Genomic DNA, 11,833 nt, shown 5'->3' on the forward strand with positions numbered 1-11,833 from the left:
AAGAAAAGAAATTTCTAGGTCTTCCCACCAAAACCCCAAATTTCTACCAATTTCATGCTCAACTCTGTACATAATCAATGTATTTAACTCAAGATAGGTGGGGATAGCTTACCTTATCGTTGATGATGAAAACCCCCTCTTGAAATCCTCCAAGAATCGCCCAAGCCAAGAGAAAAATGAGTGAAAATGGCCGAATTCCGATTTTTAAAACACTCACTGCCTCCAGGCCTCGCACCTACGGTCTATTGACTGCTTCTGCGGTCCCGCAGGTGCGGACCATTTGCCGCTTCTGCGGTCTTCCCCCAAGCCTTCAACCTCCGCATCTGCGCTTCTCCTTCCACAGGTGTGGTCCCGCATCTGCAGCAAAACAACCGCATCTGCGGTCCCAACCTAGCCGTCCATTTCCGCTTCTGCGGCTCCGCACCTACGGCCCTAGTCTCACAGGTGCGGTTATACCAGCAACCAGCAACTTCAGCCTTTTCCAAAATTCCATTTTCGATCCGTTAACCACCCGGAATCCACCCGAGGTCCCCGGGACCCCAACCAATCATACCAACGGGTCCCAAAATACATTACGGACTTGCTTGAGGCCTCAAATCATATCAAACAACGCTAAAACTGTGAATCGACCTCCAATCCATGCTTTATGAACTTTAGAATTTCAAAGTTCTACTTTCGATGTTTAAACGTATCAAATCACGTCCGATTGAGTTCAAATTTTGCGCACAAGTCGTATTCGGCATTACGGACCTACTCCAACATTCGGAATCGGATTCCGACCCCGATATCAAAAAGTCCACCTTCGATCAAACTTCTCAAAAACCTTCAAATTTCTATCTTTAGCCAAATGGCTCCAAAATGCTCCACGGACATCCGAATTCACTTCCGATCGCGCTCCCAACTCCAGAGTCACCATACGGAGCTACTCCCAGACTCGGAATCCCAATCGGACATCGATAACACTGAAATGCACTTCAACCCAAACTTATGAAATTTCTTCCAAAATGCTAACTTCCACAATAGGCGCCAAAACGCTCCTAGGTCATCCAAAACCCGATCCAGGCATACGTCAAAGTCCGAAATCATCATACAAACCTACTAGAACCTTTAGATCCCGATTCCGAGGTCGTTTACTCTGAAATCCAATCTTGGTCAATTCTCTCAACTTAAAGCTTCCGAAATGAGAATTCCCTCTTCAGGTCAACTCCGAACTTCCCGAAATTAAATTCCGACCACGCGTACAAGTCATAATACCTGAATTGAAGCTGCTCATGGCCTCAAACTGCTGAACGGCGCGCTAGAGCTCAAACGACCGGTCGGGTTGTTACATCCTCTCTCACTTAAACGTACGTTCGTCCTCGAATGTCCTAGGAACTGTGCTGGGGTTGTCTGAAATCACTATTTAACACCTCGAGCATCTACCCGTGCTACCGCAACTCAGTTGGGCACCCTAGCTCGATCAATCTGAAGATATCCTTTTTCACTTAAGCAAATAAGCCTTAGAGCCCAATTCCTACATCCGCAATTCTCTGCCAGGCCTGTTCCAACATACGCTCACCGTATCAATAACTACCCACAGCACCCAAACATGACTGCATACCTTAGCTGAATTCACTCCTTGCACCACCTTACTCACAGGACCACAATAACATTCTCTGATCAAAGTAGTCAAAATTCCACGAATCTGATGCTCCAATTGCACCTCATAACCTACATAGGTCTTGCTCTAACTCTTACAATACCGCCAAGACGGAAGAGGTGTGTAGAAATTCATACCCAACTGCCAAATCAACAAATCATTGGGTCTATACTCCTGACAAGAACCATCACCTCATTCTGAACCAAATAATGGTCTTAGCTCCTTAATATACTTCATATAATCAGATTGCATTGATCCTAAATCCAATGATCTCGTCTCACCCAGTACGAACCGCTCAGGCAATAAGCCACCCCGGACATGATCAAAAGGTCTCATATGATGCCACAACGTGCTAATGGGCTACCAATTCGAACGTGATACAAAAGGAAAACGAACTCCGAAAAGGAAATTCGATTACCCCGCTCGCGAATCATACATGCGATGCGGTCAACAAAATTAAACAGACACCCCGCTCGCGAATCATGCATGCGACGCGGGCACACAGCTAATATAAGTTCCTCTCAGGAAAAGAGGAAACAAAACATATAAAAACAGATACGTGGAACTGTACTCAACACCTCGCTATCGTGGTGTGCAACCCGATCCAAATAACATACCCATGGCGGCGTGCCACCCGTTCCACACATAGATTTCACATAAGGAGATATACATCGAGCTAAATTGCTCATTACAACGAAATGCCGAATATCGGTTACAAGCACGCTAAGTGCATAATACCATCCCTGGGGAGACATATAGTGCCATAGGCTACAAAACTCAAGAACAACTGAGGTGCGATATACGATCTGAATCTCGAGAGCCATCTTGCTCACATAACATCATCTCTACGCGGAACCTCAATACGTAAGCAATTCACCAAGCCGTCTCACAACTCACACGGCGCAATACATCATTACTTGAAATAACTGACGATGAAATAACACCCTGACTGCTCTTCCACAAGGAGCGCCTTACTGAAATGAACACATCTGGCCTGATATAGAGCCCATATTCACATTTAAATCCCTCCACAGACCTTAAGCTGGTTCTTATCGCACCGAACTAGGCTAATAACCTTTCAAAGGTCCATAAATACTCCCCTTGCTCCTTATAACACATAAGGACAACCATCATAACCGGAGTAATCCTCCACAGTCCACAATCCAATAAACCGTGTGCCCTCCAGGCATCAATTCTCAATTTAACGACATCACTACAATCCTCATACTTGATTTAACTCTTCAAGCAATCAAGTGGCTACCAGCCACACTAATACACCCTACCATGGGCACGCTCCCACAACCTTCCGTAACAGATAACGAATCTGTACATCCAACTCATCGGCCGCACTAACGCTAAAAAGCGATCAAAAATCCTTAACCAGGATGCAAAGCCTCTTTCACAAACACCGATTTCAGGTGACGCTGAAGACAATACCAACTTACTTTAAGCATCGAAACTACTTCCCTGCTCATCCGAGCTCGTGACATCCCTTGTAAACACCAAATTGCAACCCTGATCCTCACTTCCACTTCCATTCCACTCTCTGCACCCAACATGCCAATATACGATAGAACATGATTTTTCATTATAACTCCGGAACCACTGATAGATTAACACTTCATCATATAAAAACCTTTTACTTAACTCTTTCCAAGAGGACCATAGCAACACACGAGTAAGTCCTCATAATCGTAGAATATGCAAATCCCTAAGTAGTGGCCTAAGCCACCAATATGCCAATTCGACTATGGCTAATCAATCTATCTTCTTCCAATTTAGCCCTGATTGCTTTAGGAATAATAATAACTCTATTTAACACATAACACACCCCATCCGCACTCATCTCGAGTGACCTTGAATCACGAGACCATGCCACCTCAAACCCCACGAACCATTTCACACCTCCCAAAGGCTACACTGCAAGTCAAAACATCATAAAAAATTCCGTGCCTCTTCTCATAAGCTGCTACAAAGCTTGATTCTTAACCGTACCTATAGGCTCGAAATCACTAGGCACTACGCTTTGCCCCTTTGAATCCACTAGGACCGTTGCTGAGAGCCACCCAATCTGACTTGGCCCTGAATATAATCAGTTCCATAAATCTCCTAGCACATAAATACCCTCTCGACGAAGCACCCGACAGAATCATTTCCCTTGAAACCCACCTATACAAGGCATAAATCCTGAATCCTTCCCCAAGTCTGAACATGAGCCAATAAGGCCAATCATAGCGCACCTTTAACAATTCCTTTGCTCAAATTACTACTTATGTTCTTTCCGTAGCTGAAACGACCCATCAATATGCTAACAACCAGAAACCTCGCAACTAGTTAACCATGCAACCCAATCATAGGCGGTGGGACTCTCCCACTTAGCTTGAAGCCATTGATACAAAATCTCTGGAATTCACCAGTATTCTTTATCTCATATTGATATAGCCTCGCCATCAACCGCCAACATTCTCGGAATCTTTCTGTAAAAACCCCTTTTTATACTATGAATCATCAACCACATCCGCACGACCGATCTCCTTGTTGTATAACCAATAGAATTTCCGCAGAAGCTTCGCCAACCATGCAACCGCCGATCCGCTCACTGGAGATAACCCACCTGTGGGATTTACGTGCCGACGTCTTCCAACGCTGCTACACGGGGTGCAATCACCACGACCTTAATGACCCATCCTGAGTCCAAGCTCACTCTCTAACTGCACAAGTCCATTTACCCCTCGTGGACATCAATTAAGTGTCGGCAACATCCTTCCAATTCAAAGTTAGGTTATATCCTTCTTCATTTCAAGCCGCTCCTTGCCGTTATATCAACTCTCCTGTCGCATAATAGCCCATACTTCAAATTAATCCGTAGGCCCAAATCATCAATCACTAAAATTCCCAAATCACTTCAAACTCTCCCACTTTGGCGAAACTCACCCCTTTAGTCGACTACTCGACCTTTGCTTCTTATACCTGGCCTTCTAGAAATTTTAACCACCGCCTAAGACTCCCCACATGCCCTTCCTCATCCTTTGCTGCTCAGTTGTTGCCCTAAAAAAAATCTATCTTCGTGGCATTTGAACCCACAATTGCTGCTAACTTTAAACCTTTCCGAAGATCATCTTTCTTAAACCGTCAACATTAGAAACACTGATTCAATACTGAACTACCGCACCCCGCGATATCCTACAGTCGCATCTTCAATACTATTTCACAATATCTCACCCCAAAGGCGAGTTGTAGAAGATCATAGCACCGGCGAACTTAGTACGTTCAATTAGGACAACGACACCTCATAATAGAAGAAAACTCCACCACGCTCGCAATTACCAAGTCTCGTTACTCCACCAGCCCATATCTAACCATTCTTAGTCCAATTGCCTTTCCCTTGCTTGGAATAAAATACCGAATCTCTAGATCATGCACTGAGTAAACCTCCCTTCAAGTCAGTCACTGTCCCGACACGTATGCAAACATCCTACCATCATATCAGCACCGTGGAACAACCATTCATAGCATCATGGCAACTTGTGCCTAGCCTCGGAGCTCTCAGAATTACCGCTACTGAGCTGAAACGACAAAATATCCTTCCACAAGGCGACGATAATAGCTCAGACAACTATGCAGGGAGAGACACCCCGCCCTGCATCGGTAGTACCATTACAATTCTTCAATTCTCGATTTATAACAAGCGGTTCGCGTCGCATAAGATTGAATAGGAGGAATTTAAGGCATAAGCCTCCAGAGATCAAATCGCACGATGGGGAATCAAGAAAGGAAGTACTCCTAACAGTCATGCAACCTCCTGAGGATAAGTACAGACGTCTCCGTACCGATCCGCGAGACTCTACTAGACTTGCTCATGACTCGTGAGGCCTACGGGAACCTAGTGCTCTGATACCATGTTGTCACGATCCAAAATCCACTAAAGGTCGTGATGGCGCCGGACACCACTGTCAGGCAAGCCTACCAAAATACTTAATTAAATTCTCGTTTTAATACTCTTGAAATCTATGATTTTTCTTCAAATTTATCAATTAAAAAGATAATCGTCTCAAATCAAATTAAATGATAAGCGATTAATACAAAATACTTTATAACCATCCCAGAACCCGGTGTCACAAGTGCATGAGCAATTTCCAAGAAATCGAATAAAGTACAACAGCTGTCCATAACATAAATTGGACAGAAAGTAAATAAAATTCTGAGAGAGACTATACTAGCTGCGGGTCGCCTCGAGGAAATACAGTTCACCTAGTCTCCGTGTCACCTATACTGCAACGCCCAGTAGGCCACTAGAAGTACCTGTACCTGTGCAACAAAACGCACAACAAGTGTAGTATGAGTACGAAAACAACGTGTACTCAGTAAGTATCCCATATAATCTCGAAGAAGTAGAGACGAGAGGTCGACTTCGACACTTACTAGTGGTCCAATAATGTTATATCAATAATATATTAAATCGTGGATTTTTATAAACATGATTGTAATTCAATAAAATGAAGCAAGTAAACAATTCTTTCTTTTATAGGAAATTTCCAAATTTCTTTTCGTCATTTATACATTTATTCTCAAGCCGGGAAGGAACAACATCACTTCAATAAATTCCAAGGCAAGCAATACAAGCATGCGCAAATCATGCCGAGGACATACGGCCCGATCCAACAATATTTAAACTGTGCACTGCTAGCGGGTCGAATGGCGCGAACCATAGATGCATCTATTAAATCTACCGAGGCGTTCGGCCCGTTCCACAATAGATAAACACATTCACACAATCAAATCAATAATTCATCAAGGAGCAAATATTCAGGAAAAGGCAAGTTTCTCTTTTAAAAGTCAAGAAATGATATCTAGCCCTTTTTTTTAAATTCATTTACACATTCGATATGTTTTAAGCATTTTAAGTTTGCCACAAGGTTGCAAGTATTACAAGAAAGCATGTCTTTGGGCCCTAAACTATCCGGACTAAAGCATAATAGTAGCTATGCACGGACTCTCGTCACCTCGTGTGTACGTAGCCCCCGCAAATAAGAGCACATAACCAATTAACTCACCTATGGGGACAATTCCCTCTTACAAGGTTAGAAAGGAGACTCACCTTGCTCCGAAGATCCATAACCAGCATTCCACGCCCTTCCGAAGACTCGAATCGATGCTAAATGCTCCAAAACTAGCCAATCATTATGCAAATCCATTAATATATGCTCAATTACTCATTACAATCCAATTTATAACAATTTCTAACCCTGATCGAAACGTTGACAAAAATGCCCTCGGGCCCACGTGCCCGGATTCCGAGATTTTTCGAAGAACAAGTTTACCCATGACCCCACGAACTCAAATATATAATTTGCACTCAATTTCATACCAAAATCGTGGTCAAATTCCACGAATATAAATTTCTAGGTCTTCCCACCAAAACCCCAAATTTCTACCAATTTCATGCTCAAATCCGTACTTAATCAATGTATTTAACTAAAGATAGGTGGGGATAGCTTACCTTATCGTTGATGATGAAAACCCACTCTTGAAAACCTCCAAGAATCGCCCAAGCCAAGAGAAAAATGAGTGAAATGCTCGAATTCCAATTTTTAAAACACTCACTGCCTCCAGTCCTTTCGCACCTACGGTCTATTGACCGCTTCTGCGGTCCCGCAGGTGCGGACCATATGCCGCTTCTGCGGTCTTCCCCCAAGCCTTCAACCTCCGCATCTGCGCTTCTCCTTCCGCAGGTCGGTCCCGCATCTGCGATCCGAACCTAGCCATCCATTTCCGCTTCTGCGGCTCCGCACCTGCGGCCCAAGTCTCGCAGGTGCGGTTATACCAGCAACCAGCAACTTCAGCCTTTTCCAAAATTCCATTTTCGATCCGTTAACAACCCGGAATCCACCCGAGGCCCCCGGGACCCCAACCAATCATACCAACGGGTCCCAAAACACATTACGAACTTGCTAGAGGCCTCAAATCATATCAAACAACGCTAAAACTACGAATCGACCTCCAATCCAAGCTTTATGAACTTTAGAATTTTAAACTTCTACTTTCGATGTTTAAACCTATCAAATCACGTTCGATTGACTTCAAATTTTGTGCACAAGTCGTATTCGGCATTACGGACCTACTCCAACTTTCGGAATCGGATTCCGACCCCGATATCAAAAAGTCCACCTCCGGTCAAACTTCTCAAAAACCTTCAAATTTCTATCTTTAGCCAAATGGCTCCAAAATGCTCCACGGATATCCGGATTCACTTCCAATCGCGCTCCCAACTCCAGAATCACCATACGGAGCTACTTCTAGACTCGGAATCCCAAACGGACATCGATAACACTGAAATGTACTTCAATCCAAACTTATGAAATTTCTTCCAAAATGCTAACTTCCACAATAGGCGCCAAAATATTCCCGGGTCATCCAAAACCCGATCTAGGCATACGCCCAAGTCCGAAATCATCATATGAACCTACTGGAACCTTCAGATCCCGATTCCGAGGTCGTTTACTCTGAAATCCATTCTTGGTCAATTCTCTCAACATAAAGCTTCCGAAATGAGAATTCCCTCTCCAGGTCAACTCCGAACTTCCCGAAATTAAATTCCGACCACGCGTACAAGTCATAATACCTGAATTGAAGCTGCTCATGGCCTCAAACTGCTGAACGGCGCGCTAGAGCTCAAAACGATCGGTCGGGTCGTTACAAATAATATCTGGGTGTTGCTTAAAAATATCATGTGAATCTTGAAAAAAAGGAACACCCGGAGAATATGCAACTTGTGGGTGGTGTTGGCTTGGATTGAAGTGAGCTCAAAGGAAACATGATGATGTCTTTGTTATAAGGATGGATTATTGTGTTGACTATTTCATCCAATATCTGTAGCCTTCAGAAGGATGATAAAACTCCTCTACTTCAAAGTTGATCGGCAGTGCAGAATATAAGGGCATGCATGTGGTAACTCTTGCTATAAACGGCAGCCCGGTGCACTAAGTTTCCGCTATGCGCGGGGTCCGAGGAAGGAACAAAGTCTATTGTACGCTGTCTTACCCTGCATTTTTGCAAGAGACTGTTTTCACGGCTTGAATCAGTGACCTCATAGTCACACGGCAGCAACTCTTACTATAGGAGTAGAAGATTAATATTATGAACCTGAAGGTGACATGGAGGAAAGCATGGTGGATAAGGATATTACATTAGTTAAGAAGGACCACCTGTTACCTTTTTTGAAGATTTGCATCTCCTCACTTAACCATCCATCACGTTTTTGAATACCATAATCTACTCCTAGCTATTTGGTACAAAAATATTTGCTCTTTATCTTTTCTATTAATGTTTTGTTGTCAATTTTTTGTGAGCATAAAATTAAATGTGAATAAATTGCACTAAAATCAACATTTTATTTACCTAAAAAGAAATATACAGTCAGGTTTGGAGCAATAAGATACAAGAAACTGCAATTTATCTAGTCCTTAAATAATACACCATAAATGTTTGGAGCTGCTAGATATATTCGTTTTCGGTAGTATCACATTACAAATTATTACATGAGATAATGCACGTATCAATCATAAGATGGGGTAATACATAGCGCGCGAATATCTCTATAGTACCTTTTTTTTTTATTGTTCCTCACCCTTTGTCTAGTACCGGGAGAATTACTTTACGGTTCTGTACATATTTATTTTTAGTTTTATACTCCCTCCATTTCAATTTATGTGAACCTGATTGACTGGGCACGGAGTTTAAGAAAAAATAAGACTTTTGGAATTTGTGGTTCCAAACAAGTAAAAAAGGAGCTCAGAGTATTTGTGTGGTTATAAAAGCTTCTCATTACGGGTATAGAATTGTAAGTTTAAGCTAAATTGTTACCAAATTTAGAAAGGGGTCATTCTTTTTGGAACGGACCAAAAAGGAAATAGGTTCACATAAAGTAGAACAGAGGGAGTATTATTTTTTTTACAAGAGATCTAAAAATAGCACATAAGAGATTTGAAAAGGTCATCTTTTTCTATTCAAATTGTAAGTGAATATAAGAGGTCATTTCCTTTGTCTAATACGCGCGTTGGAACCCGGATTCGAGAAATGTAAAGTCCATTAAAGTGAAAAACGTTCTCTACCAGAGTTTTCACATTCTCAAAGCTTGAATCGTAACTCTGATTAAGGGTGGAGGGTTCGTATCTATTCCACCACAATCCTTGGTGATTGAATTTTTCTAATACGCAAAGGCGGACACAAAATTTGGAGATAACATAAGTACCACTATTGTTATTATAGTCATGAGTCATGACTCATCCAAATTACTAGCTAATTAAAAAGTTTGGCGTACAACACTCGAAAACTTCGATGATTACGATAAGATCTAAGTTTCAGCTTTTAGCATGAAGAGAAAAGTACGCTTGGGATTTTTAGAGGGAGGGGAGGGTGTAACTAAAAAAAAGCCAACAAAAGGAGCGAATACTAAAGAGAAAAGACCAAAAGAAAGAAATTTGGGCTGATAAGTTATTCAAGTAAAAGCAAAAAAATACTTTTAAGGCATTGCAAGTAAACAATTATAAAGGCATTGCTGGAAGGTCTTTGGAAAAGAGTCACAAGAAATGTAAAAGGGCGGCTAACGAAAAACTTTGTCCTTGCCATCATGTCTGCATATATGGCATATGGAAGGGAAGGAATGAAGCATTGTGGCAAAGCAAAGTCCTAAGGCCACAGAGATCGAAGGAAGAAGGACGATGATAGGATATGGCTGAGGAATTTTTATAACTAGTACAACATAGGCATGTAAATAAGCAGTAGAGTTTTAATTTTGTAGGAGATGTCTTATAGGTGCTGTTATTTTCTGTTCTTTGACTATAGCTGCTGTATATGTTTTGCTCGTGATGAATAAAAATCTTTCTTTCACCAAAAAAAAAAAAAGGCATTGCTGGAGCATGGTATCGAACCCAAGTCCATAGCCTCGGAGCAGATCTAAGCTGCAGACACAACAAGTGCCCTCCAAAAGCTTTTCCTTATTAGGGTGCCTACTTAGAGCCCATTTGGCTTAACTGATTCAAAATGGCTGATAAGCATCAAGTGCTAAAACTGATTTAGTAAATAAGTGGCTATGTGTTTGAATTTAAGTGCTGAAACTGAAAATAAGCAATTAAAGTATTTGATAAAGAGGTGTTGATAAGCAGCAGCAGGCGTTGATTGATGGGATAAAAGAAGCACGCTGTGGAATCGAACCACAATCTTTTTTTCTTGTGATGTATGACTTAAATGCCCCTTAAAATTGTTTACTCTGTAAAATATATAATTATTCAAGATCTTAAATTATACAAGACTCCAAATTCTAAATTGATTGAAGTATAAATTATTTTATGGATTTACTTTTAGTTAAAAATTGATTTGATTAAATTAATTTTTAATAAGTATATATTATTTTAGCAACAGTGAATTAAAGTACAATAAGGAGAAGCATGATTATTACAAAGTTGTTTTTTTATTACAAACACAATGCAACTAAAATAGATAATTTAGTTCATATTCACAATAGGATTTTGAATGATGCCAAACAGCCACGTTTTCAAAGAGAAGAAGAAAGTCTATTTACAAAATATAATTTTTCTAACTCAATTCAATTTGATTGTTCAAAAAAGAAAAAGACAGTAAAGAGCTTTTTGTTGTTCATGTTGGCGGTGAACAATGTTTCTTGGGAATGATTTGTAAGCGTAAACTATAATTCTACCAGGATCTTGAACTTGATAATCTTACATGTAATCGTCATAGAAAACATATCTGAAGCAGAATTCATTATCTTGAAGCGGAAACGTTAATCGGTAAATCGGTTTCTCGCCCCTTGCCCTAGCTTTCGTTACCGCCGACCTTAGTGATGGAAGAGAGAATAAAATACGGTAACCCTAATGGGTGGGGAGAGGACCAATTTATAGAGGTTCTCACTTAATTTGGTACATCCATCAAGTAACCAATCGGACGGATGAGATTTGATAATTAATTAAATATTAATTATGGGCCTTAACCTATTGGGCCACATACACGTAGGAAAATAACTTACAAGAAGCCCCGGAAAAGATGATGGATTGAAGCTTGACTTTCTCTATCTAGATGACTTTTCCTTTCAGGTAACACTGAAAAATGACGAGGAAAACGAAGAATGGAGGGGGAGGGTAGCAACGTCTGGTAGGAAATTCAAGCAATCAACCAAGT

The sequence above is a fragment of the Nicotiana attenuata genome, chromosome 2, assembly GCF_001879085.1.
Source record: "Nicotiana attenuata strain UT chromosome 2, NIATTr2, whole genome shotgun sequence".
NCBI classification, from domain to species: Eukaryota; Viridiplantae; Streptophyta; class Magnoliopsida; order Solanales; family Solanaceae; genus Nicotiana; species Nicotiana attenuata.